Source organism: Silurus meridionalis, chromosome 3 (genome assembly GCF_014805685.1).
Source record: "Silurus meridionalis isolate SWU-2019-XX chromosome 3, ASM1480568v1, whole genome shotgun sequence".
NCBI classification, from domain to species: domain Eukaryota; kingdom Metazoa; phylum Chordata; class Actinopteri; order Siluriformes; family Siluridae; genus Silurus; species Silurus meridionalis.
In genome coordinates, this window is record NC_060886.1 from 2,547,145 (window position 1) to 2,574,905 (window position 27,761).

Here is a 27,761-nt window from a genome sequence, read left to right on the forward strand (position 1 = left end):
GGAAGAATCACACAGTACACAGAATAGAATAGAACAGAACAAATCCTCTTCAGTTTAATCCAGACAAAGATTTTCCGTGTACCTCACATACTCACATCGTAAAGACCCTATAGTATAGACCCTACACTGCTTTTTACAATGGGAGAAAATTAATATTGAGCAGAATTAAGTTCGTTATCATTGGGTCAGTCCTCCAACACAGTTCAGATTCTTCATGTGGCCCCCTATAGAAATTAATTGCCCAGCCCTGCCCGAGCCCCTTACTGTTTAATGTCTCCGACCTGCTCCTCGTTTGTGTTGTGTATTTAAGTTTCCCCTTTTGCTTTGAGAGAGTTTAAGAGCCACTCTCGAAGCAGACATATTTATTATAATTATTGCTTGTCCTGGTCCATCATTATGTCTGTTCCTGGTAACATGAATTCTTTAGATTTTTTCCTTTTAAAAGTCGACTGAAGGAGCAGCAGGTGCAGCAGCAACACCTGAGGTTTCTGGCCTTAAAAATGTGACAGGTGTGTGTTATTCCTGCTCTTCTTCTCACTAATATAACTGAAATCAATTTCATAAATGTGTTTAAGGAAATAGTAAGGAAATATTTTCACTTTTCTCCACAGAGGTCACAAAGCAGCACATTAAGGAATGTGTCTTTACAGGGGGATTCAAATTAACTCCAGATGAGCAGAAAAAAGAAAAAATTAAGATGAACATGTATGAAAAAAATACTGATCATCAGACCAGATTATCAAATGGACGAGAAAGTGGACAAGGAACTGGACAAGGACGAAGAAGGATCACATGTCTTAAATAATAACTTGCTTAAATTTTATTTAAAAGGTTTGCAAAACTTTATACAAACATATAACATTTTTTATCTTTAAGGAAACAATAAGGGACACATAAACTCAGAGGACGTGACCGTAACAAATAAAGAACAGCTAAATGATGTGATAGATAACATGAATAGATTAGAAAGTTATGTTGACCATATTGCAAAAGAAAAGTGGATTGGGAGTAGAATACATCACAGGGAGAGAGAGAAAAAAGACCGGTAGCAACAATCATCACCTCAGTTTCCTTCACCAACAATGTACGAGACCGATTGTGGTTTGGATTGGAGCATGTACATTTTAGGTAGGGAAAACAAAAAAACAAAAAAAGCAGCAGATATATGCTATTGTGCTCCAGGGTAATATTTGAGGTGCAGGTATCTGTAGTCAAAAGAATATATGTAAGAAAGCAAGTCTTGCTTTGAAATAAAACTCTTGAATAAGTACTGAAATAATTTCAGTTCACACTGAGCTACTCCTTCAAGAACGTCATGCAGAATGTCAAATGAAAAATTGTTGCACAAATGAAAAAACTGCAGTGTGTTTAGAGATAAATCTTTCTTCACCTAATAGACAGATTTAAGTTGTGTGTCTGACTGCAGCATCCCGCAATGCATTTATAACTTGTTTCATCACGAGTAACTACTCTCGGGTCATCCATCTCGGGGCATCAGCTTTACTAATCATTTACATTAGTGGAATTTAGCAGACGCCCGTGTCCAGAGCGACGTACAAAAGTGCTGTGAGTCAAGAGTTTAGTCTGATTTATCGTAGTCTGTAATCTAAATCAGACCATAACTCTTGATTGTTACCTAGCAACGTGCTCATTTAAGTGCTTCAGGAAGAGGAAGGTCTTCACCGGTCGCTTAAAACACTAGAATTACTGACTTTTTATTTTCTGGTGCACGTCCTGAGGTGTGATTCACCCCCGCTGAGATTTTCACAGTTCTTCAGCTCGATTCTCCCCCTGATTTTGTTGTGCAAACCACCCAACACCTGTGAGGCCTGGCACATTTGCATTTGTTTACTGAGACTGAGAGAGCCTAGTGAGTTCAGGAGACCCACAAGAGCTTGAATTTAGAGCTTGAACTAGCAGAGTTGTCTTCAGCCTTACTGTTAAATTCTGCATATCCTTGTAAAGGACCCTAAGTTGTTGGAAATCCTCCAGAAGGTCCGCCTTATCTTCACGGAGTTGCCAAATCTCCTGTAATTTCATAGGCAGCTTGTCATTGCTTGGTAAACTGTGTGTCTGCCTTTAGTATAGCCTGGAGATACAGCCAGTTTTGATCTGTTCTCCCTCGAAATTCAAGCTCTCGTGGGTCTCCTGAACTCATTAGACTTTGAGGGAGATGGTGAACTACAGTGTGAACTACCAGTGGCCATTCGACATCGTGCAACCTTTCACTCAGCACTGACTATTCAGCAGCGGTCACTCAGCAGTGGCCTTTCAGCATGCATTCTGCATCACGCAACCTACTGAACAGCAGCTAAGATAGCAAGAATCGCCTCATATACGATCAGTTCTATACCCAGTAAAGTTGAGTGTTCTGAATCCTATACCGTGTTTTGACTGACACGCTGGGGCGAGTACAATCCCCTGATCAGCGCACACCAGATAGTGAAAATCCTAACATTTTGTCCGTCGAGCTGGATAGGAAACCTTCCTAACAATTGGTCGTGATTCTGTCCATTGTGACTGTGTATGTAAGAGAGTGGCATTGCATGACTACAGCACAGTGCTGTGCATAAAAGCAGAGCGACCCAGGCGGGAGAATCATTTCTTCTTCGCATTTTTGAGAACGCACATCAGGATGGCCTCCGTATCACTGCCACGCAGGAAGAACCTCTCCGCGCAACAGGCTTTGGCCTGGCTTCAGGAAATGGACGAAGCAGACTCTAATGGAGGAGAGATTTCATTTGTCCAGCAGGCCACTGATACCTCCTTAGAAGAATCCTAAAAGGAGACGAAACAAGAACCCAACATGCCTCCACGGAAGATTCACCGTGGCCCTGTCTGAGCCAGACGGCTCCAGTGCAGTAGCAAATCACTCGTGCTTCACTGCACAAGCTGAACCCACAGAGTCTGCTAAGGTTTGTCATTGCCATAGTACATATGATATTTATATAAACCCATTTAGAGTTAGGTTCATGTAAATTTACCTCTCTCTATTTGTTTATCTTCCGACAGCATAAAATTACAAGCGTGCTCCAAAGCTTCCTTTGCCTGTTAGACGTGGGAATGCTGCAGACCATCAGGGAGTCCATCAAGCCCGCAGAACAGAGCCGGACTGGAATTTGGCAATTCATGAACTGATGGCATTCATTTCAATTCTGTTTGTAAGAGCAATCATGTGTCCCGTTGGTGCCATTGTGAATTGCTGGTCAGAAAGCTTTCTGGTGCCAGTAATCAAAGAGACAATGCCCGAGATAGATTCATTTCAATTATGCAACATCTTCGATTTGATGACAAGGACAAGCGGGCAGAACGGGTGAAAACAGACAAATTTGCTGCGATCTCCGACATCTGGACACGCTTCAACAAGAACTGTGCTGAGAGTTTCACTCCAGGAGAACACATGACCATAGACGAACAGCTGTTCCCTACCAAGGTTCGTTGTCCATTCACACAGTATATCGCAACCAAACCTGACAAATTTGGAATCAAGTTCTGGATGGCCACGGATTTGGAGACCAAATATGTCTGCAATGCATCTCCTTACTTTGGAAAGGACCCCAGTAGTCAGAAGGGAGCGAGGCTGGCAGAGAACGTGGTCATGAGTCTGATGGAGCCATTTTTGGATGATGGGAGAAATGTCACGACGGACAATTTCTTTACTTCACTGTCACTGTTGCATAGACTGAACTTCCTCAACTTGCAAAAGACACTGCACGGCGAGAGGTATTCCCCACTTCAGTGCTTAGAAGTGGCAGTGTCTGCTTGACAATTTATTCACCTAAAAAAAAACAAGACTGTGTGTTCTAAGTTCCATGCACCAAAACCCAAAACCCTACACGATAACAGACTATAACCACATGAACGTATGTGAATGTGTGTATAATTTTACACCAGTGCTACAATGTTTTCTGATGTGTACTATACAGGCCTATAGAAAAAAAAGCACATATACTCATCACTCTCTCTCTCTCTCTCTCTCTGCAAATGTGCCAGGCCTCACAGGTAATTGGTGTGTTTGCACAACAAAAGCAGGAGAACAATGGAGCCGCAGGCCTGTGAAAATCTCAGCAGGGGTGCTACTAGGTGTGAGGTCCAGGGAATTTGTGCAAATTTGCGCAGGTTTAGTAAAACTAGTTTTAAATATAGCCAGGGATTCCGCTGTACGGGCATCTAGGGAAAGTTGAGAAGAGAACTGAGAAGAGCCTTGAGGTGGTACCAGTCGAGCAGTGCTGGAGGATCTCAGACAGCGTGGTGCAGTGCGAGGAGTGATGAGGTCTCTGAGGTAAAATGGTGCTGGTCCATTTTTGGCCTTGAAGGCATCATTAGTGTTTTGAATCTGATATGTGCAGCTACTGGAAGCCAGTGGAGGAGCAGCAGTGGGGTGGTGTGGGAGAACTTGAGCAGATAGAACACGTGTCATGCAGCTGCGTTTTGGATCATTTGCAGTGGATGAATAGCGTTCAGAAGAAGACCTGCCAGCAGAGAGCTGCAGTAGTATAGTTCTAAAATCACTAGAGACTGAACGAGCACCTGAGCAGCCTGTGTGGACAGAAATGGTCGAAACCTTCAGATGTTGTAGAGAAGAAATCAACAGGAACGTGCCACATTAGCAACATGTAAGGAACAGGACAGTCGATTATCCATAGTTGACTCGAGGTTGCGAGCAGTGGCTGAAGAGAAGAGCAGAGAGTCATGAAGATTCTGAGATCCTGAGATGGAGATGAATCACCTGGGATGACCAGCAGTTCTGTTTTGCTGGGGTTGAGTTTTTACTGATGAGCACTCATCCATTAAATATGTCTGTGAAGCATGCTGAGATCCGAGCAGAAGCTGTGGTATCTGAGGGAGAGAAAGAAAAGAAGAGTTCAGTGTCATCAGCAGAGCAGTGGTAAGAAAACCCATGTGAGGAAATGACTTCAAACACAAACAGCAGAAATAATGGAGATTAAAACTCTGTAAACCCCAGAATAGAGTGCATTGTTAAATTATCACCTACAACTTGACTTATTGTGCCATACACTTTTTCTGCAGATTTGGGCAGATGAATTTGTGAATTTGGAGAACAGTGGATGGGTTTTACAAAAGCTACCATCACTTAAATCTCTAAAAATATGTGGACTATCAGAAATGGCTGTTTTGTTTATGTTGCTAATTCAGTAATTTTGTACTCGGCTCCTTAACTCTTGGTTGGTTTTCCCAACATCAATCATGTAAATTGTTGTGTAAATGAAAGTGTAGAAGTGAAGGAGTGCATTACATTAAAAACAAAGTGGGCTTTAAACGGTTAATTTAATGCGCCGAGGGAACCGTCTGACTTACGGGGATGAGATTCTTCTCAAGAGCTCTGTAGACGTGCTCAGTCTGGTAGCGGTTCCTGCAAACAGCAAGGAGATATGGCTGTCCTCCTTCTTGTTGCTGGAGATGATGTTCGAGACTGGTACAAGTCTACAGAGAGAAAAAAAATTACAAGATACATTCACATTATCACACATCAACAAAATCAGGAATTAATAAGTTTAATTGTAAATTGTACAGGGTTTTTTTGTTTTACAGAGAAAACAGGGTTCTGTATAGATATATGGAAAAATTCAGTTCAGTTTTGGATGCACCCCCGCAGCCCCTATGGCACCTTAGTGAATTCATCTAAACATTACGCCAGTAAGTTGGTTCCTTTTTGATGTGGACTCAACAGAAAATGTGAAGTAATGAACATAAACGCTTTATTTATCACTTAAAATTAATAATAAAAGGGTGTTTTGAAAATTTTATGAAATTTATAATTAAAAACATTAAAATTAGGGCTGGGCGATACGGCCTAAATATTTTTTTTTTTTTTTTTAATCGGATTTTCAATTTAAATCGATTTTTTCCCCCTGCTTGAAATCAATCTGCATATGACAAAGATAATGTTAAAAAAAAAAAGTTTTAACTTTATTAAATAGAGTTTATTTACCCTTCTGGGATTAGAACCCACTTTGGGTTAAAGTGCAATCAGAAACAACAAGCCAAAAATACAAGATGGCGGCCCTGCCATTGTAAATTGTGAAAATAGAACGTAACATAACATAAAATGAGCAAACCTATTATATATTAAAGAGAAACCCAATTTTATTTGCACAGATGGATGAAAACTACACATTCGAGTTAATCGATAAAAACGATTTATCGCCCAGCCCTAATTTAAATGTTATTCTTAACGTTCCTGAACAGTCACGTGAATTTTAAGATAATCTGCAACTTGCTGTTACATTCCAAATGAAAACTCACGAATTTTCTGAACCGCAAATCATCAGGGGTTGAATGTGTATCATACAAAACATAAACAATATTGTTATAGTGAGCATTTTAAAATACCTTGAATACTTTAAGAGAAATAGTTTAGAATGCTTTTTACAAATATATCATTCAGTTAAAAATGTACAGTGTGTTTATGCTGAGTCAAACAGGCATTAACACTGATGTAACCAACACAACCAAAGATGATTCAGCAGTTATGTATTTTCATACGCCAGCATCCTCTGTTTCACTCAACAAAAACCCAATTCATTTTTATTTTTATTATCATTATTGTCTGTTTTGTCTTGTATAGTGTGTTTTTGTCTTGTCTATTTTGTATTTTTTTGTCTTTTTTGTCTTGTATAGTGTGTTTTTTTGTCTTGTCTATTTTGTATTTTCTTGTCTTTTTTGTCTTGTATAGTGTGTTTTGTTTTGTATAGTGTGTTTGTCTTGTCTGTTTTGTATAGTGTTTTTCTTGGCATGTCTGTTTTGTATAGTGTGTTTTTGTCTTGTATGTTTTGTGTTGTATAGTGTGTTTTTGTCTTGTCTATTTCGTATTTTCTTGTCTTTTTGTCTTGTATAGTGTGTTTTGTCTTGTGTGTATTTTCTCGTCTAGTGTATTTTTGTCTTGTCTGTTTTGTCTTGTATAGTGTGTTTTTGTCCTGTCTGTTTAGTCTCGTCTTGCCTGTTTTGTATTTTCTTGTCTGTTTTGTCTTGTATAGTGTTTTTGTCTTGTCTGTTTTGTCTTGTATAGTGGGTTTTGTCTTGTCTGTTTTGTCTTGTATAGTGGGTTTTTGTCTTGTCTGTTTTGTCTTGTATAGTGGGTTTTTGTCTTGTATAGTGTGGTTTTGTCTTGTCTGTTTTTTCTTGTATAGTGTGGTTTTGTCTTGTCTGTTTTGTGTTGTATAGTATTTTTGTTTTGTCTGTTTTGTCTTGTAGTGTGTTTTTGTCCTGTCTTTTTAGTCTCGTCTTGCCTGTTTTCTCTTGTATAGTGTGTTTTTGTCTTGTCTGTTTTGTCTTGTATAGTGTGGTTTTGTCTTGTCTGTTTTTTCTTGTATAGTGTTTTTGTCTTGTCTGTTTTGTCTTGTATAGTGTGGTTTTGTCTTGTATAGTGTGTTTTGTCTTGTCTGTTTTTCTTGTGTAGTGTGTTTTTGTCTTGTATAGTCCAAGCTGAATGTATAGTGTTTTTGTCTTGTCTGTTTTGTCTTGTATAGTGTGGTTTTGTCTTGTCTGTTTTGTCTTGTATAGTGTGGTTTTGTCTTGTATAGTGTGTTTTGTCTTGTCTGTTTTGTCTTGTATAGTGTGTTTCTGTCTTGTATAGTGTGTTTTGTCTTGTCCGTTTTGTCTTGTATAGTGTGGTTTTGTCTTGTCTGTTTTGTCTTGTATAGTGTGTGTTTTGTCTTGTCTGTTTTGTCTTGTATAGTGTGTTTCTGTCTTGTATAGTGTGTTTTGTCTTGTCCGTTTTGTCTTGTATAGTGTGGTTTTGTCTTGTCCGTTTTGTCTTGTATAGTGTGGTTTTGTCTTGTATAGTGTGTTTTTGTCTTGTATAGTGTGGTTTTGTCTTGTATAGTGTGTTTTTGTCTTGTCTGTTTTGTTTGTATAGTGTGGTTTTGTCTTGTATAGTGTGTTTTTGTCTTGTCTGTTTTGTTTGTAAAGTGTGGTTTTGTCTTGTATAGTGTGTTTTTGTCTTGTCTGTTTTGTTTGTATAGTGTGTTTTTGTCTTGTCTGTTTTGTTTGTACAGTGGAACCCGGTTATCTCGCCCTCGGTTACCTCGACAACCCTATTAAGTCAACGTTTTTTAGGTGGAACCGGCAAATTCTCGCTTTTTCTAAGCATTTTTTATCGGTTATGTCGATTTTTTCATGTCGCCGAACCCTAATACAGTGGAACCCGGTTATGTCGATGTCGTAGGGGGTTGCCAAAAAGCATCGAGGTAACCGATGATCGAGATAAACAAAAATCAAAATGGCGGCAGTATATTACGTGCTTGAAATTTCTTTATGTACATGATGTGCGTTAATAAATGAGAATGTGCATGCACGTGTTTTTGGAGGGTTTTTTACACAACAGCGTTGCCGCGATTTGTTTGATGAAGGCATGCTATAAAATGTACATACGTTTGTTAACAACAAAAGGCATAAGTGCACCTACTAACAGCAGAGATTCACCAGTATACAATACAAACCACCGTCCATTCTCCATACAAACCTTTATTATATTCTCCAACATTATAAACACACAGATCGCTCAAAAAAAAAAAAAGGGGCTGCACAGTGCCGTCTCACATTTAGTCCACATGTGGAAAAAAAAGAAAAATAAACAGTAACTAAGTTTCTGGAAACTTATGACCATCAGGCTGAAGTAATCCGCACAAACACACAAAGCAAAGTGTCCGAAAAAACTTACGTCCGCGATGCCGAGGGGGAGATAAGCCGAGAGAGAGAGAGAGAGAGAGAGAGAGAGAGAGAGAGAGAGAGAGAGAGAGAGAGTTTGTGAATGGAAAAAATATGGAAATTAAAAAATACCGTGACCGGCGGCACGGCGTGAACGGCCGTTTAAACGTCCGAAGGGGGGGTGGCAGGTGCTTTCTCTGAAGCTCCGGCTTCAACTCCTTACCGAGAGCCGTGCTCCTTACCGAGCGAGCCGTGCTCCTTACCGAGCGAGCCGTGATCCTTACCCTGCTCGGTAAGGAGCACGGCTCGCTCGGTAAGGAGTGACGCGCGCGCGCGCTCGGTAAGGAGTGACGCACGCGGGCTCGGTAAGGAGTGACGCACGCGCGGGCTCGGTAAGGAGTTGAAGCCGGGAGCGCTGCGCTCCCGTTCATCGCATAACATTTAACAAAAAAATGCATATGTGCACTTACTAACAGCAGAGATTCACCACTATACAATACAACACCTGTAGTATCTGTAAGGTTTGATTTTTCCGCCACTTTCGTGAGTTCTTCTGCGGCTGCACAGCGCCGATCGACATAACTGACGTTAAAATTTCTAATTTTTCCCCCCTTGTGCTCGAGATATTAGGGTTCTGCGACATAAAAAAGTCGACATAACCGATAAAAAATGCTAAGAAAAAGCGAGCATTTGGCGGTTCCACTTCAAAAACGTCGACTTAATAGGGTTGTCGAGGTAACCGAGGGAGAGATAACCGGGTTCCACTGTATCTCGAACACAAGGTGGGAAAAATTTGCCATTTAACGCCGGTTATCTCGGTGCAGCCGCACGCGGAAGTGGCGGAATAATCAAGTCTTACAGCTGCTACAGGTGTTGTATTGTATACTGGTGTTAGGCGTGGTGCGGCGGCGGAAGCCGGAGTAACGGCGAACAGAAACTTTATTTAACAAAGGCAGAGCCAACACAAAATACCCGCGTAGATCGGGATAATCCGGCAAACGGCAGTCCAATAATAACAACATCAACGGTGCGTTATCGAGAAAGCGCGGCGTAGAGGAAGCGGCGGGGAAGCGTCGAAAGTCCAAGGTGCGCTGGGGAAGGAAACGCAGCCGTGGAGTGAGCGAGGAGTCCGGGAGGAGACGGTATGTATCGGGTGCAGCATACACACGACCACGCATGAACACCTATAATAACGGACCCCGAGTGTGGGTGAGTAAGCGGTTTATATGGGAGCCGGGAGTGAGTGAGTAACGCGCTTTAGCTGTGCATGATTTGCGCTGCGAGCTTGTTAGCACGCGGAAACAATGACAGCCTCTGAAGGAGGCGTGGCAGGTGAATTCCTGACAACTGGTGAATCTCTGCTGTTAGTTAGTGCACATATGCCTTTTGTTGTTAAATGTTATGCGATGAACGGGAGGCAAAAGCCGCGCTTGTCGGCGCGGAACGTGTGATGAGCAAAAGCATAGAATAAACACCGGCAGGATCGGGGGAGAATCCGCGATGCGCTTTGGGAAGAAAAGCGCAGCCGTTGAGAGAGTGCCGGTGGGAAGACACGTACCGGGATACGCATGCGCGATAACAACGACCGCCGTGAACCAACATATACCAACAATAACGGACAGTGAGAGTGTGGAAGTTTAAATAGGTGATGATGTTAAATAGGTGATGGTGATGATGATACACGAGCACCATATGTGCGCGATTGAAGCCGAGAGCTTCAGAGAAAGCGGCCGAGAAAGCACCTGCCACGCTGAAGGGGGCTGAAGGGGGCGTGGCAGGTGGATTCCTGACAGATAAACATGTACTGTATGTATTTTTATAGCATGACTTCATCAAACAAATCGCGGCAACGCTGTTGTGTAAAACACCCCTTCAAAAACACGTGCATGCACATTCTCATTTATTAACGCACATCATGTACATAAAGAAATTTCAAGCACGTTAACATTTTGCCGCCATTTTGATTTTCGTTTATCTCGATCATCGGTTACCTCAATGCTTTTTGCCGACCCCCTACGACATCGACATAACCGGGTTCCACTGTATAGTGTGTTTTTGTCTTGTATAGTGTGTTTTTGTCTTGTATAGTGTGATTTTGTCTTGTATAGTGTGTTTTTGTCTTGTATAGTGTGGTTTTGTCTTGTATAGTGTGGTTTTGTCTTGTATAGTGTGGTTTTGTCTTGTATAGTCCAAGCTGAATGTATAGTGTTATTTATGTGTGTACTTTTGAGAGTCATTAACAGCTGGAACTAAATTCCTTGTGTGTGTTAACACACTTGGTCAATAAACCTGATTCTGATTTATGTCTGTAATGTTTATGAAAAGAAAATAATTGATCTTAATTTACTTTAAAAAACAAAATAAAGTCAGAAAGACATCAGATGTCTGCTGTTGTTCATAAATAACAGTAGTAATGTTGTACAATGAGGATGAAGAAATAATCATCAGCTCAAATGAACCATTTCTGTTCCTTGAACGTGTGAAGAGACACAAACCCCAGAAGCCTCCATGTGGAAGGTAGTTAATGTGGGGATGACCCTCATTAACCCTCATTAAAACACGGATATCACTTACAATTACTCGTTACTTCCTGTTTTTATTTACTCGCTAGTAAAACTTACAAAAATAATTCATGACCCCCAGTTTATTTAATCTCTATTTGTAAGTGTAAAACACTACATTTATTCAAATATAGTCACTATTCTCATCAGAAACCTCAAAACCGTGTGTCAAAAGTTACTGAAAATCAAACCTTCACACTTAAGCAGAAATAATTCAAGCGGAAAAACTGCACCGCCATAAAATGCTCGTTTTTAATGCTAATGCTAACGAGCTAATTAGAGGTCACTTATTAACAGCGGTCTGGTTACTAACAGCCATTCAAACTGATCATTTTACATGTAAATATTACAAACTTATTTTAAATACATTTTCTAAATGTTTTATATATATTTTATTGTTTTTAAAAACATTTTTATTACATAATAAAATAAATCGCTGACTCACCTCTATCTCTCACGGTGAAAACAGACTTTCCCGCTTCCCTTGCATGCAGACCGGAAATGATTGAGGTCTCGTGCGCGAAAAGAAATGTACTCTCTTTGAGCGTTCATAATGAGAACACTGCCCTCTTTTGGACATTATTGACACTGCAAGTTTAGAAAACGTTTAAACAGCAGCAAAAAGTGATTGGGATAAAACATGATTAATTGTGCAGCACTAGCTATAAGGTTATATGACTTACACTTCCGGCTGTACTGCCCTGCAATCATGGTCCCGCTGCGCTCTCAAAGCACGGTTGCCTTCTCTGTCGCTTGCATTTGTAAACCATTTACCAAGTGCTGTCTCCATCTCTTCCTTACTGACAGTTTTCAGCAAAGGGTTCTGCTTCAGGCTTCCTGTAAAGCAAAAACATTAATATAAAGTAGAGCATGCTACTGCATCAACCAGGGCACAACCTATTATTTGTATGTATAAAGCAAGTCTTCATTCTATTACGTCACAGTGGTTTCAGGTCAGAAGTGGGCGGAGCTTATACTGTCTATATACAGTAGCATTCAGCACAAAGTCTTGCATTTCTTGCTGAAAAACCAAGAGATAGTCTGAGATAGTCTGATAGTCTGACAAGAAGTCTGATATTCATATTTTCCCCATTCTAACATCATATTAAGGTGAGGTTCCATACTGAATAACCTGTTTTGATCTTCCAGCTATAGTATCTTGTTCCTCATTTTGGCGTGTTCCCCTGATTACATAAAAAGTCAACTTTCTGTGTCATCAATTAAAATCGTCATTTCCTGTTTTCTCTGTTTCAACAGGAAAATCACTTGTTCTTTAGTAGTGTAAAAGAGTTTTTGGGTGTAATTGTGTGTGATAGCTCAAGAGGGCGCTGTGTTCATTTTATGGTTGTATTATAGTTTTCTTTTGTCCCTCGGGACTTGCCGTAAGCAAGAGAGAGATTTATTATCGCACATGCGCACAGTGATGCTGTTCATAACATGAAGTACAATCAAAAGTCGGACTGTTTGTTTCACAGGATCCTGCTTCCGTTTCTATTATATTCTTAGAGAAAAGTATTTAGGAAACTTCCCCCTTTTCAAAACGCTCCGTTACATTGGTTTGCTTCTGGAGTTTTACAAAAATGAAAATACCGACCTTTTTCATATTCTCTTTCTGAAATGACCAGAAGGTTTACTGACCTCTATGCTTCCATAGATTTATTTCTCAATAATAATAATAATAATAATAATAATAATAACAATAATAATAATAATAATAATTCAGGAATCTCAAGTCTCACACATTCACCTTGAGACACACATTTTACCCGGTTCACACACCACACCTTGTGTTTCTCACGCTGAGAAGTGAGGGAGAACTTGTTCGGAGGGAGATGTTGTATGAATGGATGAGACGCAGACAGACAGAGAGAAGTTTCTATGTCGAGTTCATCGCTGTCTCGAGCGCTATAGAGTTAAATGCCGCCTAGCAGCCAATCAGAAATCCGGATTTGTTGTTTCCGGGTAAATTCCGTGATCCCGCTGCGAGCACGTTCGTTACTAGGCAACATGGAAGCTGAAAGAGAAAGAGATTTTGTTGATGATTTCATTTTAAAATCTACTGCATTCATACTCTTTTCAGCCATGTTTAGAATATAAAGCAGACATGTGGACATTAAGGTGTGACAGATGTGATCAGACTTATAAAAAGTAAAAGTCATCAGAACAAAGACACTTCCTTCAGTCACCAAGTAACATGACACAGCTTTAGACTTCAGCTTCTGTTATTGCAATAACATTCTTAATCATTCTTATTAAAGTTCTTAACATTGTAGGTTATATTATTAATAATAATAATAATAAAAACACTTATGTAGCATGGAATCCTTATGAATTAGTGCTTGAATGAAGCATTTCTGTTGCAGACATGGAGAGCTGTGGTGTTGTACATGTACATTGAGCTCTGCTCTTCAGTTCACTCATTTGGGGACAAATTTCTTTGATATTTTTGATACATTTGTATATTTGAAATATATTAAACAATTGATTTTAATTGGATGAATTTGTCTGCATTTGATCAGATTCACAAGTTGCTATCATTTCCATTTGTGCTGGTCAATTCTGAACAATAGGTCAAAGTGAAAGCATAAACTTTAGAGAATCGGGCAGTGCAGAGGGGCCGCTGCTACAAATAAAACTTCAGAGCTCTGTGTATATAGTGTGTGTGTGTGTGTGTGTGTGTGTGTGTGTGTGTAAACCAGATCAAACCATGTGATTTCATTGTTCTGCCAGTAGATGAGATACCAAGTGTTAGATGTGCTGCTCATTTGCAGGTTTTAGAGACAGAGACGGTGTAACAGCATGGACTCTGCATCTGGTTCATCAACTGAGACCGTAAACACGGTGTGGGTCGCGTTCATGGACAACATTCCAGTTGTCTCGCCATCAAAGGAGCTAGTGGAGTTGGCGTTGGCTCTGAGATACGGGAATACAGAGTTGATCATAGAGAAGGAGAAAGCCTTTAATAACTTTTCCAAAAATGAGTATAATAAGAAATACAATAAGGAAAAGTATGTGCCGGTGAGTAATATTTATGAATCATATGCCCAAAAACTGATTAGCAATTTTAAACAATTTATGATTTTCAATGTTCTCAAGCTATCGTCCGGGTATATAACCAAGACCCCTGCAGTCTCTAATGTTAATGTTGTCCTCTATTATGAGACTCATAGAACCGGAAATGGATTATTTTCACACAGCTGTATGGTTTATCATGTGTCCTTCTTTATATAATGTGTAAATATAATGTAAATATCAGGTATAATTATTTCTTGTCCTGGTCATTATTGTCTGTTTCTGGTAACATGATTTTTTTCTTTTTCCTTTTAAAAGCCGACTGAACCAATGCCAGGTGTAGTAGGTGTGTGTTATTCCTGCTCTTCTTCTCACAAATATTACTGAAATGCATTGAATAAAATCATAGTATGGAAATATTTTCGCTTTTTTCCACAGAGATCAGAAAAGAAGATCGCCGAGAATATGTGAGGAAAATGAAAGTTTCCAAACAGGCACTGCAGCAGACCCCTCCAGAGTGATGTTCAAGCTTTACTGATGAGTTTTATGAAGTTCATTATCCATCACACAGGATGAAATTTCAGTGTAAACTCCTGAAATTCACCAGAAGCGCTAAATAAACACATACAGAAATGTACACGTGAACGTCTTATCCTTATTACTTTAACACCAACATACACAGTGTTTAACACTAAATCATTATAAACAGTAGATGAACACAGTCTACCTTATGACTTCTTTATGCCTTTTTTGTCCACTGTGTGTGAGTCTGTACTCATCATATCATCATAAAAGTATAGATACCTTCCTGCAAAACTCCCTTCATTAAAAGTGAAAAGTCACCAATTTCAATATGAATTTAGGAAAAGTCTTCAAGTATCTGATTTGAACAGTTCTTGAGTATTTGACTCGTATTGTACATAGACTCAAAAAAATTATTTGTTGGCCTTACTTAACTTTTTTATGTCAACAGGCTCCACGTAACTCAGTGAGGCTGCATTTAAGTAACAATATTTATTTCAGTAAACTTTATTTAATTACATAAAGTTAATGTAATGTTGTTTAGTTAAATCAACGTAATATATTAAAACTAAATCAAGAATGTTAAGTTCATTTCTTTTTACTTATTACAAAAAATACTAAAACTATAAGCATTTACAAAATAATACAAAACAAATAATAATACAAAAGTCTTATTTTCTAATATTTCTCTCTTGAAACTGAATAAAAAAAAGCTAACAATGCATCAGTTATACAATGCAAAACCAACATTAAAAGGAATGAACATGGTCGGTACACTGTAATAAAATAAAAAGTTGAGTTAAGTTAAAGAATTTAGTAAATTTGCTGCAAAGCGATTTTGAGTTACTCAACTTCCGTGGATAACGTTACGCCAAATCATTGTAGAAAGTGGATTGAAACTGCTAAATTAATTTAGGTATAACTTCCTCAGTAAGTTCATCTAACCTTCCTCAGTAGGTACATCTAACTAGTCATCATAAATTTGTTTAAAGTTATAAAGGGGGTTGAGTGAACTTTAAAAAAAACGAGTAGGGAGAACTACAGACCTGAAGTTCAGCAAACTCAAAAAAGCTTTACAGCAAATCAACTAAATTTTTTAAGTTGGTTCAACTTAATTTACTTCTTTTAATTTACAGCTTTAAATCTTTCAATTCAATTCAATTCAATTCATTTTTATTTGTATAGCGCTTTTAACAATGAACATTGTCTCAAAGCAGCTTTACACAGATAATGTGGTGATTAAAAGTGAAGATGTTCTTTATAAGTAAGTTTGTCTCTGATGAAGTAGCCGGTGGCGACTGTGGTGAAGGAAAAACTCCTCGAGACGGCATAAGGAAGAAACCTTGAGAGGAAACAGACTCAAGAGGAACCCGTCCTCATCTGGGTTGCACCGAATGTCCATTTATAGCAGATATACGATGTTGCAGGGTTCAGTGATGATGATCAGAAGTGAAATGTAGTCCTGAGTCAGTGTAGCAGACTGTTGACATTAACTACAGTCCAATCCATCCTCAAAGCTCCCGTTCTTACTCTGGAATTTCATGGAACCACACAAGGCGTTGATGAGAAACAGTCCCAAGCTGCACAGAGTTTCCTCCAGTCGAAGAGAACACTACTATCCAGAGGCAGGCCTGGACGAAGTGGGAAGATCCACGGAGGGGAGAGGGGCAGGAACAGTGGTCACTGGAACCTCAGGAGCATGTTTAACTCGACAGAAAGAGAGAGAGACAGAGAGAAGAGAGAGAGAGAAGAGGGTGACAGGAAGAGATGGATATGGATTATTAAGTGTCTTTATTTTGTTGTATGAAAGTTAATGTCACTGTGCAGTTTGGACTCCGGCAAGACTCGCTATGGCAGCATAACTAAAAGGGAGAACCAGAAGGTAACACAGAAATGAGGGATCTCTGGGATAAGAGACGACCCACCACACCACCGTCATCAAACCTGAGTGAACGTGTGAAAGTGAGGGGACGACAGCATACAAATATCCCAGTTCACCAAACACTCTATATCCATGATCCCTCCAGATCTGCACCTTTACCTAAGAAAAAATCTACTGATAAAAGACTCGACTAAATAAATACATTTTCAACCTCGACTTGAACACTGAGACTGTGTCTGAGTCCCGAACACTGATTGGAAGGTTGTTCCATAACTGTGGGGCTTTAGAAGAGAAAGATCTGCCCCCTGCTGTAGTCTTCATTATTTGAGGAACCAACAGATAGCCTGCACCTTTTGATCTAAGTAGGCGTGGAGGATTATACTGGTGCGATACCGTTAAGTGCTTTATACGTCAGTAGTAGTATTTTATAATTAATGCGAGATTTGATTGGGAGCAGTGTAGATGATTAAAACAGGGGTGATGTGCTCATATTTTCTAGATCCAGTGAGGACTCTTGCTGCTGCATTCTAAACTAACTGAAGCTTATTTCTCCACTTACTCAAACTCCCAGACAGTAAAGCGTTACAGTAGTCTAATCTAGATGTTACAAAAGCTTGAACTAGTTTTTCTGCATCCTGTAACGACATCATATTTCTAAGGTGAAAGAAGGCGATCCTGGTGATATTATTCACGTGATCCTCAAAGAAAAGACTCGGGTCAATAATAACACCAAGGTCTTTGGAAGCCGTACACGCTGAAACAGAAACACCATCCAGAGATGCTACGTAATTGGAAAGTTTGCTTCTAGCTGCATTTGGTCCTATTAAAAGTACTTCCACCTTATCTGAGTTGAGCAGAAGAAAGTTATCGAGCATCCACTGTCTAATGTCCTTTACACACTCCTCAACATTGTTAAGCTGATCTCTCTCATCTGGCTTTGCTGAAATATACAGGTGTGTATCATCAGCATAGCAATGGAAGCGAATACCATGTTTATGAATAATTTTACCAAGAGGCAGCATATATAAAGAGTAAAGCAGTGGGCCTAAGACAGATCCTTGAGGAACACCAAACTTTACCTCAGGGAGTGTGGAGAACTCACCATTTACTTCAACAAACTGATATCGATCAGTCAAATAAGACCTGAGCCAAGAGAGAGCTGTTCCCTTTATTTCAACAATGTTCTCAAGTCTAGCAAGCAGTATAGTGTGATCAATGGTGTCAAAAGCTGCACTAAGGTCGAGCAAAACAAGTAAACTTCTTCCACAAATTCCTGTATGGCATTCACATTAAAAATCAAACAAAGAGATTGCAAACCATACTGTAACCACAATAAAAAAGACAAACATTTTTTTTGAGAATTTTCTTTTTTACAATTTTGCCAAGCGACGCATTTCCTGTCAACATGAACTGAAGTGGATTCAGATAGTTTTTACTCTAGTCATAAAAATAAAATAAATAATTCAAAATAAAATATACATAAAATTGAAATAAAATAAAAGGCAAAAAAGTCAATCTTGTAATGCCTTTAAAGTGCTGGAGTAAAAATTTTTTTCTCAAAGTGCCAGAATAATCTTAAAATGCTCCAGCAATAAACAAGCAGAGTTTCAACACATTCCTTAGAGTAATGAAGTATTAACTGTTATAAACAAAACTTAAAAGTCATAAAACCTTACAATAAAACTTAACTGACTTTTTAATATGTTGTACTGTTACACAGCGACTAAACAAACAGGAACAAATCAGTACTTGCACTTTTGATCAGCCATTTGAACTGCAGCTACTTAAACTTTACCAATTTGTTTTTAAATCATTGGACTCTTGAAGAGCACTGGGGGTCAAAGCCAATAAACACTTTCTGAATAGTTTCAAAGGTGTATTTTCTTCAGGATATCAAATTTGATGGCATAAATCAAGTCATATAGGAGAGAAACAGCTGTAGGGACGTCTTGCACATTATCCAGCACAACTCTAAAAATACAGACAGGCACCTTACATTTGGGTTTGAATGGATGGTGGCAACGTCATCTTCAACGACAGTTAAGACCCCCTTCTTCATCCCTGTTGTGTCAAGTCAAGTCAAGTTTATGTTCTTTTCACAACAGACATTGTCCTAAAGCAGCTTTACAGAAATCAACAGTGAAGGTGAACAGTGTGCATTTATCCCTGATGAGCAGCCGTGGTGACTGTGGCAAGGAAAAACTCCCTTAGATGTAATGAGGAAGTTGTACAGACCCTGGGGGTCTGTACACGGTTACCAGAGCGAGTTTTCTATGCATGTCTGAAAGTAAAATTTTAAGTACGAGCACTTCAAATGATATAAAACTGAATCCTAATCTCTAACTGACATTAAGAGAGGCACTATAAATGGTAGCTACAAATGCTTTGTCCCCCCAGCTGTAGCCTAGCAGGTACCTCTGTACCCTCACTGTACCTCTGAACACTGGTACATTTTTGTACCTTCTTGTTTGTTCCTCTAAAAAAACAATTTTGTGATAGAAATGTACCTTTATATTACAGTTTAAAATTACATCCTGGTATTCTCCCAGGCCCGTCACTAATATCCAGCTGAACTGATTTGTCCCAAAAAAAATAATTTTGCATTTTTTTTTTTTTTTATCACAAAAGTAACACATTTCTGAGTATAAAAGTACAGAACATTCTCAATTCAGTTTTATAACTTATACTGGATATTCTGTACCACACATTAACAATTCAATTAACATAGAATTTCAATTCCTTCAGGAATGGAAGCATCATGCCCAATGAACAGTTAATTAATCAGTTTTATGTGCTAAACATAGGTAGTGCATGTTTTACAAGCATTTAAACAAAATGTAACAATTCTTAAATAAAATACAAAACATTAGCAATTCAACTCATAGACTGGATGTTCTGTATAAAACCGCTTAAAATATTTCAAATGAACATGTACAATGCATTTCAATTCCTTCAGAGCATAAACACATTCATTAGTTTTAAATACTAAACTCTAGAGCTTTTTAACACATCCTATCCTTGAGCTTTTTTCTTTTTTTTTTACTTCTATCCCTCTTTAGACCAGCCATCGCTATAATATAAGTATTTTGAACATTAAAACCACATTTCTGACAATCTGGACAGAATACTTGCATTAAACAGACAGTTCACACAAAAACTTAATTTCAATTAACACTTAGAATGTTTCAGTTCCTTCAGAACGGGATATCATGCCCAATGAACAATTAATCAGTTTTGTGTGCTAAACACACGTGTAGTTCATGTTTTACAAGTGTTTTAACAAAATACAACAATTTTTGTAGAAATATAAATTACAAAACATTAGCAAATCAAATGTTACTCATATACTGGATATTATGTATTAAACCTGTGAAAAATATTTCAAATGAACATGTACAATGCGTTTCAATTCCTTCAGAGCTTAAATACAAAACTGAAATCATCAGGCCCAATGAGCAGTTCATTAATCAGTTTTAAATACTAAACTCTCAAGCATTTTAACACATCCTATCCTCACTTTTGCAGACTTGTTTTTACTTTTGTCCCTCTTTAGACCACATTTAGACCACCATTAAAACCACATATCTGATAATATCTGGACGGAAGACTTGCATTAAACAGACAGTTTACCCAAAAACTTAATTCTGTCATTTACTCATCCTCATGTAGTTCCAAACCTCTAATTAAATGAAGATATTTTGAAGAATGTTGGTAAGCCAGACAGTTAATGGTAGCCATTGACTTCCATATTAGGAAAACAATAAAAATACTACGCAAGTCAATGGCTACCAACAACTGTCTGGATACCAACATTATTCAAAATATCTTCTGTAGAAAGAATTCATATAATTCAAATATCTTCTGAAGAAAGAATTCATCTAGGTTTGGAACAACATGAGGGTGAGTCAATGACAAGTTAGATTTTTGGTTGAACTATGACTGTGATGGCAGGTATAAAGGGGGGAACAATTCTCTCTAATACTTGTACACTAAGCATCCTCTTCATATGACCTTGCCAAAAACCTACAAGCATTTATACAAAATGTCTCAATCCAACATACAGATTACCATCAACTGTATATGTGTCAAGTGATGTGTAGTCAAACTCATCTCCAGGTTTGAGCAAAAGCACCCATGTGGTATCTATGTTAAGAATGTACTTGATCTGGCCAAACACAGGACATTTTTTTCAACATGTAAAAGGTCTAACGTCAACACATCACTAACAGTATACTTGATATTGTCTGCAGTCAGTTGAGAGACACGTTGCATTATTCTGCCATCAAATTCTACATCCCTGAAGTTGCCACTTTCTCTTAGAGCAGTCTGAAGATCAATGGGTAGAGACAATAAGGGTGTGCAGATACTTCGACCTGGCACCTTTTCACAATCACCCAAGATATTGTCTGGTGAAAGTTCCCAGCATTGTTTGAACTGGTGCCGATTGCTCAGCGTCATTGTTACGTTTACAAAACTTCGACAGTTATAAGTCAGATTCTTAAAATATTGACGTTTTCCTTCGAATCTCATAAACCGATAAGAACGAAGAGGACCGTACATTAACATTAATCTGGGATAATGTATAAGATAGTGGCATTTAGGTGTTAAAACACTTCCAAATACTTCTGTCATCTCTGAAAGCAATGCATGTACAAGTACTGCTAGATTTGCTAGTTCATCTTTCCTCAACTTAGCTGCCATGACAATATCTGCAATCTCTTTACATAATAAGAACACGTGCCAATATCTGGTGCCAGGAGGAACACGATCACCCATTATAAATGGCAACAATCTGAAAAGACACCATTTCTGAGCAGCTGTTCCTATGATCCCTGAGGTTTGAAGAAGTCGTTCAGACAACAGCACAAGCTTATTGGCCTTGTCATTCTGACCAAAAGAGAATTTTTGAAGCTCTTCATTTATCTCAGTTATAGTTATATACTTTTGTTTATGAGCTTCGTGAATAACATGCTTTAATGTCAGTGGAAAAACTCCCTTAAACATATCATGCATGATGTCTGGGGCAAAGATTTGGTAACATCGAAAAAACCTAGCGCATCAAATGAACAAGTGCTGCGTACACCATACAAAGCAGCATTTTCTTTGTTATGCTGGACACACTGGAGATGATATTCGTGGACTTCGTTTATTCTTAGAACAAAACTATCTTCCTGGAATTTTTATTAATTTCTGAATGCGTTGCCATACAATAACGACAAATTCGACCCGAGTTGAAACACATGCGAAAGTCACCAATCATATGCGATGACAGAAAACGTTGCTAAAGCAGCATAAACTTTGTGTTCTGTTCCACAGACATTCACAGTGAAGCCATCAGTTGAAAGCTGTTTTAGGTCATCTATCAATGGTTTTAATATGATATCCATACCAAACTCTTTTAAATGAGAATGACAAACCAGCAGAGCTAAATGAATGTGCTTAAGATGAGATCGATACTTTCCACCTAAATTTCCTACTGTGTAGTAAAATCCACACAACTTATACTTCATTCTCTTAGGAACTAAAGGGTTAACTATTTCAAATTCTTCTTCATATAAATGAAGTCTTTAAGCATCTGGATGTTCTCTAAAGAATAAATGTTCCTTAAAATAAAAGCCATCTTTATAGTCCATCAGAAACAGTTAATCTTGGACCTTATTATTTTTAGATAGTATTTGATTCCAGACATCTTCATGAAAACAGTATTTTTTTTAACTTCAAAGTGAAATTCTGCACCAGTATGATCCTCCACGCCTACTTAGATTTTAGCGCATAACACCGGATCTGACGTTACTGAATCTCCTGACTTGTGCCTGTAGTCAGTTAACTCGACTATCACTAGTGTTTACTATATTCATTGCCTCTCACTCATATCTCTGTATCTTAACTCTGTTCGTGATTATAAGCACTATGCCGGCTGAGTGTCTGCCTTTGAGCACAGGTGAGGACTCGTTCGAGTTGCAAACGGTGGAGTTGGAGATGGAGGCTTTGGAGAAACAGATTCGCGAGCTGCACGCTAAGCATGCCGAGCTGCGAGAGCGGAAAGCGGCGCTGGAAACATCCCGGGCGACGTGCACTCGTCCCAGGTAAATTCCCGGGTGGAACCTAACGCTCCCAGCACCTCCACTCCGCGTGTTTTTCTGCCCAGACCCAGCACACCTACAACGCGGCCCGCCCAGGTATCGTCCACTCCGGCACCAGTGCACCACGGACCCTGGTTGTGGCAGCAGCGGAAGCCGCGAGCCAAGCCCCGGTCTAAGACGTCTCCCCCGCCACCACCACCGGCCTTCGAGATCTCAAACCGAGAACCGCTTCACCCCTCTCCCCGAGACGGAACGTGACACTGTACAATTTCTAGTGCCTCTCTTAATGTCAGTCAGAGATTAGGATTCAGTTTTAAATCATTTGAAGTGCTCGTTCTTAAAATTGTACTTTCAGACATGCATAGAAAACTCGCTCTGGTCACCGTGTACAGACCCCCAGGGCCCTACGCTGATTTTCTTCAAGAGTTTGCTTGTTTTCTATCAAACCTCTTGATCAATTTTGATAAAGTGCTGCTTGTAGGAGATTTTAATATTCATGTAGATGATGTAAACGATGCTCTAGGATTATCATTTGTCGACTTATTAAACTCTTTTGGGGTTAAACAAAACGTCACCAGACCAACTCACCGTTTTAACCACACACTAGACTTAATAATATCCCACGGAGCAGACGTCACTGATATAGATATTTTAGCTCAGAGTGATGACATCACAGACCATTACCTCATACTGTACACACTACCGGTAGAGCAGATTAGCCGTGTTTCACCACGTTATCGACCTGGTAGGACTATTGTTCCGACCACTAAGGACAGATTCATAAATAACCTGCCTGATTTATCTCAATTTCTCACTAAACCCATAACTGCTAATAATCTTGATGAAATGACCAACAACATAGACCTTATCCTCACTAGAACATTAGACACTGTTGCCCCCATCCGGTTAAAAAAGGTTAGAGAACAAACACTTGCACCTTGGTATAATAGACATACGCATGCCCTCAAGAGAACAGCCTGTAATCTGGAGAGAAAATGGAGGAAAACTAAATTGGAGGTATTTAGAATTGTGTATAAAGACAGTATGCTCAGCTACAGACAGGCGCTAAAAGCTGCTAGAACTGAACACCTGAGCAAACTCATAGAAAACAACAAAAACAATCCCAGGTTCCTTTTCAGTACTGTAGCTAAACTAACTACAAATCAGGGCTCTGAAAATTGTGTTCCATCACAGTTTAGTAGTGAGGACTTTATGATTTTCTTCACTGAAAAAATAGACAACATTAGAAAAACAATTGTGGCAGTTCAACCTCTGACAGCATCTCCTGAGACAGTGTTACCTTCAACTCCACAACAGCTTCACTGTTTTCCATGTATAGGACAGGAAGAGCTGTATAATGTTATTGCCAAAGCTAAATCGACAACATGTCAGTTAGATCCAATTCCTACCAAATTACTGAAGGAAGTGTTATATACAACTGGTGAACATCTTCTAAATATTAATAACTCCTCACTATCTTTAGGTCACGTCCCTAAATCCCTCAAGTTAGCAGTTATTAAGCCCCTCATTAAAAAACCTAATCTGGATCCAAACACGTTATCAAATTACAGACCAATTTCAAATCTCCCATTTTTGTCTAAGATTTTAGAAAAGATTGTCGCTGCCCAGTTATCTTCCCACTTGCAAGAGAACAATATCTTTGAAGAATTTCAGTCAGGTTTTAGGCCCCATCATAGCACAGAAACTGCTCTAGTTAAAATAACTAATGACCTGTTTTTAGCTTCAGACCAAGGTTTCATCTCGCTGTTGGTTTTACTAGATCTTAGTGCTGCATTCAACACTATAGACCATGATCTCCTCCTAGATCGATTACAAAATTACATCGGCATTCAGGGACAGGCATTAAGCTGGTTTAAATCCTACCTGTCCGATCGTTACCATTTCGTAGATTTAAATGGAGAGCTATCCAGGCTAATGCAAGTAAATTATGGCGTGCAAGGTTCAGTTCTAGGACCCCTGCTGTTCACAATATACATGCTTCCGTTAGGAAATATTATTAGAAGGCATGGAATTAGCTTCCATTGTTATGCTGATGATACTCAGCTATATATTTCATCTAAACCAGGTGATACAGCTCAATTAACCCGGATAACTGAGTGTGTTAAGGAAATAAGAGATTGGATGACCCATAACTTTCTACTTTTAAATTCCGATAAGACTGAGATTTTGCTCATCGGACCAAAAACTAGTATACAGACGCTCCAGCATCTCAACCTGCGTTTAGACGGATGCTCTGTAACCACTAGTTCAACGGTAAAAGACCTGGGTGTTATTTTAGACAGCAACTTGTTTTTCAAAAATCACATCAATCAGGTTACAAAAACAGCCTTCTTTCACCTTAGAAAAGATTTCTAAGCTAAGAAATATGTTGTCCATATCCGATGCAGAGAAGCTCGTCCATGCGTTCATGACCTCCAGAATAGACTACTGTAATGCGTTACTAGGTGGATGTCCTGCATCATTAATAAACAAGCTTCAGTTAGTCCAGAATGCAGCAGCAAGAGTTCTTACAAGGTCAAGAAAATATGATCACATAACCCCGATCTTATCATACCTGCACTGGCTTCCTGTTAAGTTTCAATAGACTACAAACTATTACTTCTCACTTATAAAGCACTAAATGGTTTGGCTCCCATGTATCTATCCAGTCTTTTAACTTGCTACAATCCGCCACGCTCCCTGAGATCTCAAAACTCTGGGCTTCTAGTAGTTCCTAGAATAGCAAAGTCCACTAAAGGCGGTAGATCATTTTCACATTTAGCTCCTAAACTCTGGAATAGTCTTCCTGACAGTGTTCGGGGCTCAGACACACTCTCCCAGTTTAAGTGTAGATTAAAAACATATCTTTTTAGCAAAGCCTACACATAACACACATCACATATCATAACTTTGTGCTCCAGAACATCTGATCACATGCACATAATCAACTTGTGCTGTTAATATCATGAACAGCAGCTACGCTAATTCCTCTCCACTGCTTCTCTTTCTCTCCCCATCCTGAGACACCCTGAGGTTTGGCCAGCTCCAGTCACATCCCACCTCGTGATGATTACGGACCTTTGAAGAAGTAGATGCCGAACTCACAAACATCCCGAACCATCTAGAGACGTACCAGTGCCATTTGGATCCCGCTACATGTGTGAAGTTTGACATTGGACCTCCTGGAGTGTTTAAAGGCTCTGGCATGGAGAAGCTGATGCTGGATCTGTGGTGATCACAAATGCTGAGCTCATAAAACTCGGAGCTACTAACCATATAGACTGTTTAAGACTGCAGAAAGAACATCAATAATAATCTTATACTCCAGTACTCATGTTAGTTCTCACTCTCCAGTGTTCTGTATTGTTGAAAGATTTATGATCAAACTCTTGATGTCACCCAGATGAGGATGGGTTTCCCTTCTGAGTCTGGTTCCTCTCAAGGTTTCTTCCTCATAACATCTAAGGGAGTTTTTCCCTGCCACAGTCACCACGGCTGCTCATCAGGGATAAATACACACTGTTCACCTTCACTGTTGATTTGTGTAAAGCTGCTTTGAGACAATGTCTGTTATACACAAATAACCAACATAATCTAATGACATCCTCAATATATATCCATAAAGTTAAATCTCACCTGGCGGCGTGTCCACAATGAAAAATCTCTTTTTTCCTCTTTTTGCACTGTGAACTTTGTTTAAATTGATTCCCATTAAAAGGCGCTGATCAAAAACAGGGCAGAAAAGTGCGCGTTGAATGTGCAGATATTACTCCACCTGCTGACCAAAGCGCGGTACTGCAGAAGCAACACAACTCATTCGTTTTACTTAAATTATTTGTTTAAAACTCAAATATTAATATTTTTTTATTTTGTCAACACGACTCTTTCAACTTTAATACACAAACTTATGTGTATTATTTAATTTAGGCATAGTTACATTCTTTAAACCAACAACAGCCACATTTCATTTTTTTTATTGATAATAGGCTCAAAGACACATGTTAATGAAAAGACAAAAACAGTTGATTTGTGAAGTTTTATTTCTTAAAATACAAATCAAAACCAAAGTTTAACACAACAACCTCTTCAAAATACTAGAATGAACAAAAGAAAATACAAATTACAGTAGTAAAGCAATCTTTAAAAATATTATTTCAATTAACAAATAAAATTACAGGATCAAGTGAGAAAGTAGAAGAACTGTTAGAATTCAATGGACAAATAAAATGAAAGTAAATAATATTTGATAAAGTAAAACCAAATATTTAGAGCTGGTTGTGATTTGATGTGAATCTCAGTCTCAGAGAGGAATAATATCTTTATTTAATTTATACAAGCTCTTTTTTGCTCTTTTTGCTCTTTTTTGGGTTAGTAAATGTTTGTTGTTATAATCAGTAATTTTTCCATGTTTTAATTGCCACCTACATGGTCGTAAATACCAGGGGGACGGAGGGACATGTCCCCCCATCTGAGGATCGTCCCCCCAAACAATTATTAAAAAAATAATCACACTCTCTATAGTCAAAATATATGTATGTAAACCTGAATAATTGTGTAAGTGATAATACAAACAAAAACTGCATTTATAAACAGTTGAGTTCCCCCTCCTCTTCCTCACAGTGGTTTGACCCACTGCCTGCTTTCCCAGTTCATCTCAGTCTGCGACTTAATTAATGTTCAACTCCATTAACCAGGGGATTTTATTCACTTTAAATAAAGCGATTCTCTTTAATCTAGTTGATGCAGACTCATTCATAAATTAGTTGCAGTAAAAATGTAATTTTCCATGAATCTGCTTTATTAGTGATTAAAATATCACTTATCTAGTGAACGTTAGCTTGTTTACAATAGCTTGTAGCATAGTGCACTGACACTAACACACCAAAGCCGTTTCACATGCAGTCTTTTATTTGAGACGATTTGGGATTGTTTATCTGTGCATTTACTAAATCAGCACTGTTGTGTACACTGGTGTGTAGTCTTCATTCTGTTACGTCACAGTGGTTTCAGGTCAGAAGTGGGCGGAGCTTA

At 38.8% G+C, this 27,761-nt stretch overlaps 1 long non-coding RNA gene across 1 annotated transcript; it reads right to left on the reverse strand.

Moving 5' to 3' along the window:
* Positions 1–4,777: 4,777 nt before the first annotated feature.
* Positions 4,778–12,163, reverse strand: LOC124382164. Its single transcript, XR_006924992.1, has 4 exons — positions 11,915–12,163; positions 11,677–11,819; positions 5,320–5,445; positions 4,778–4,839 (listed from the first exon to the last, which is right to left on the reverse strand). It is a non-coding gene; the product is annotated as an uncharacterized LOC124382164 (long non-coding RNA).
* Between the last annotated feature and the right edge of the window lie 15,598 nt (positions 12,164–27,761).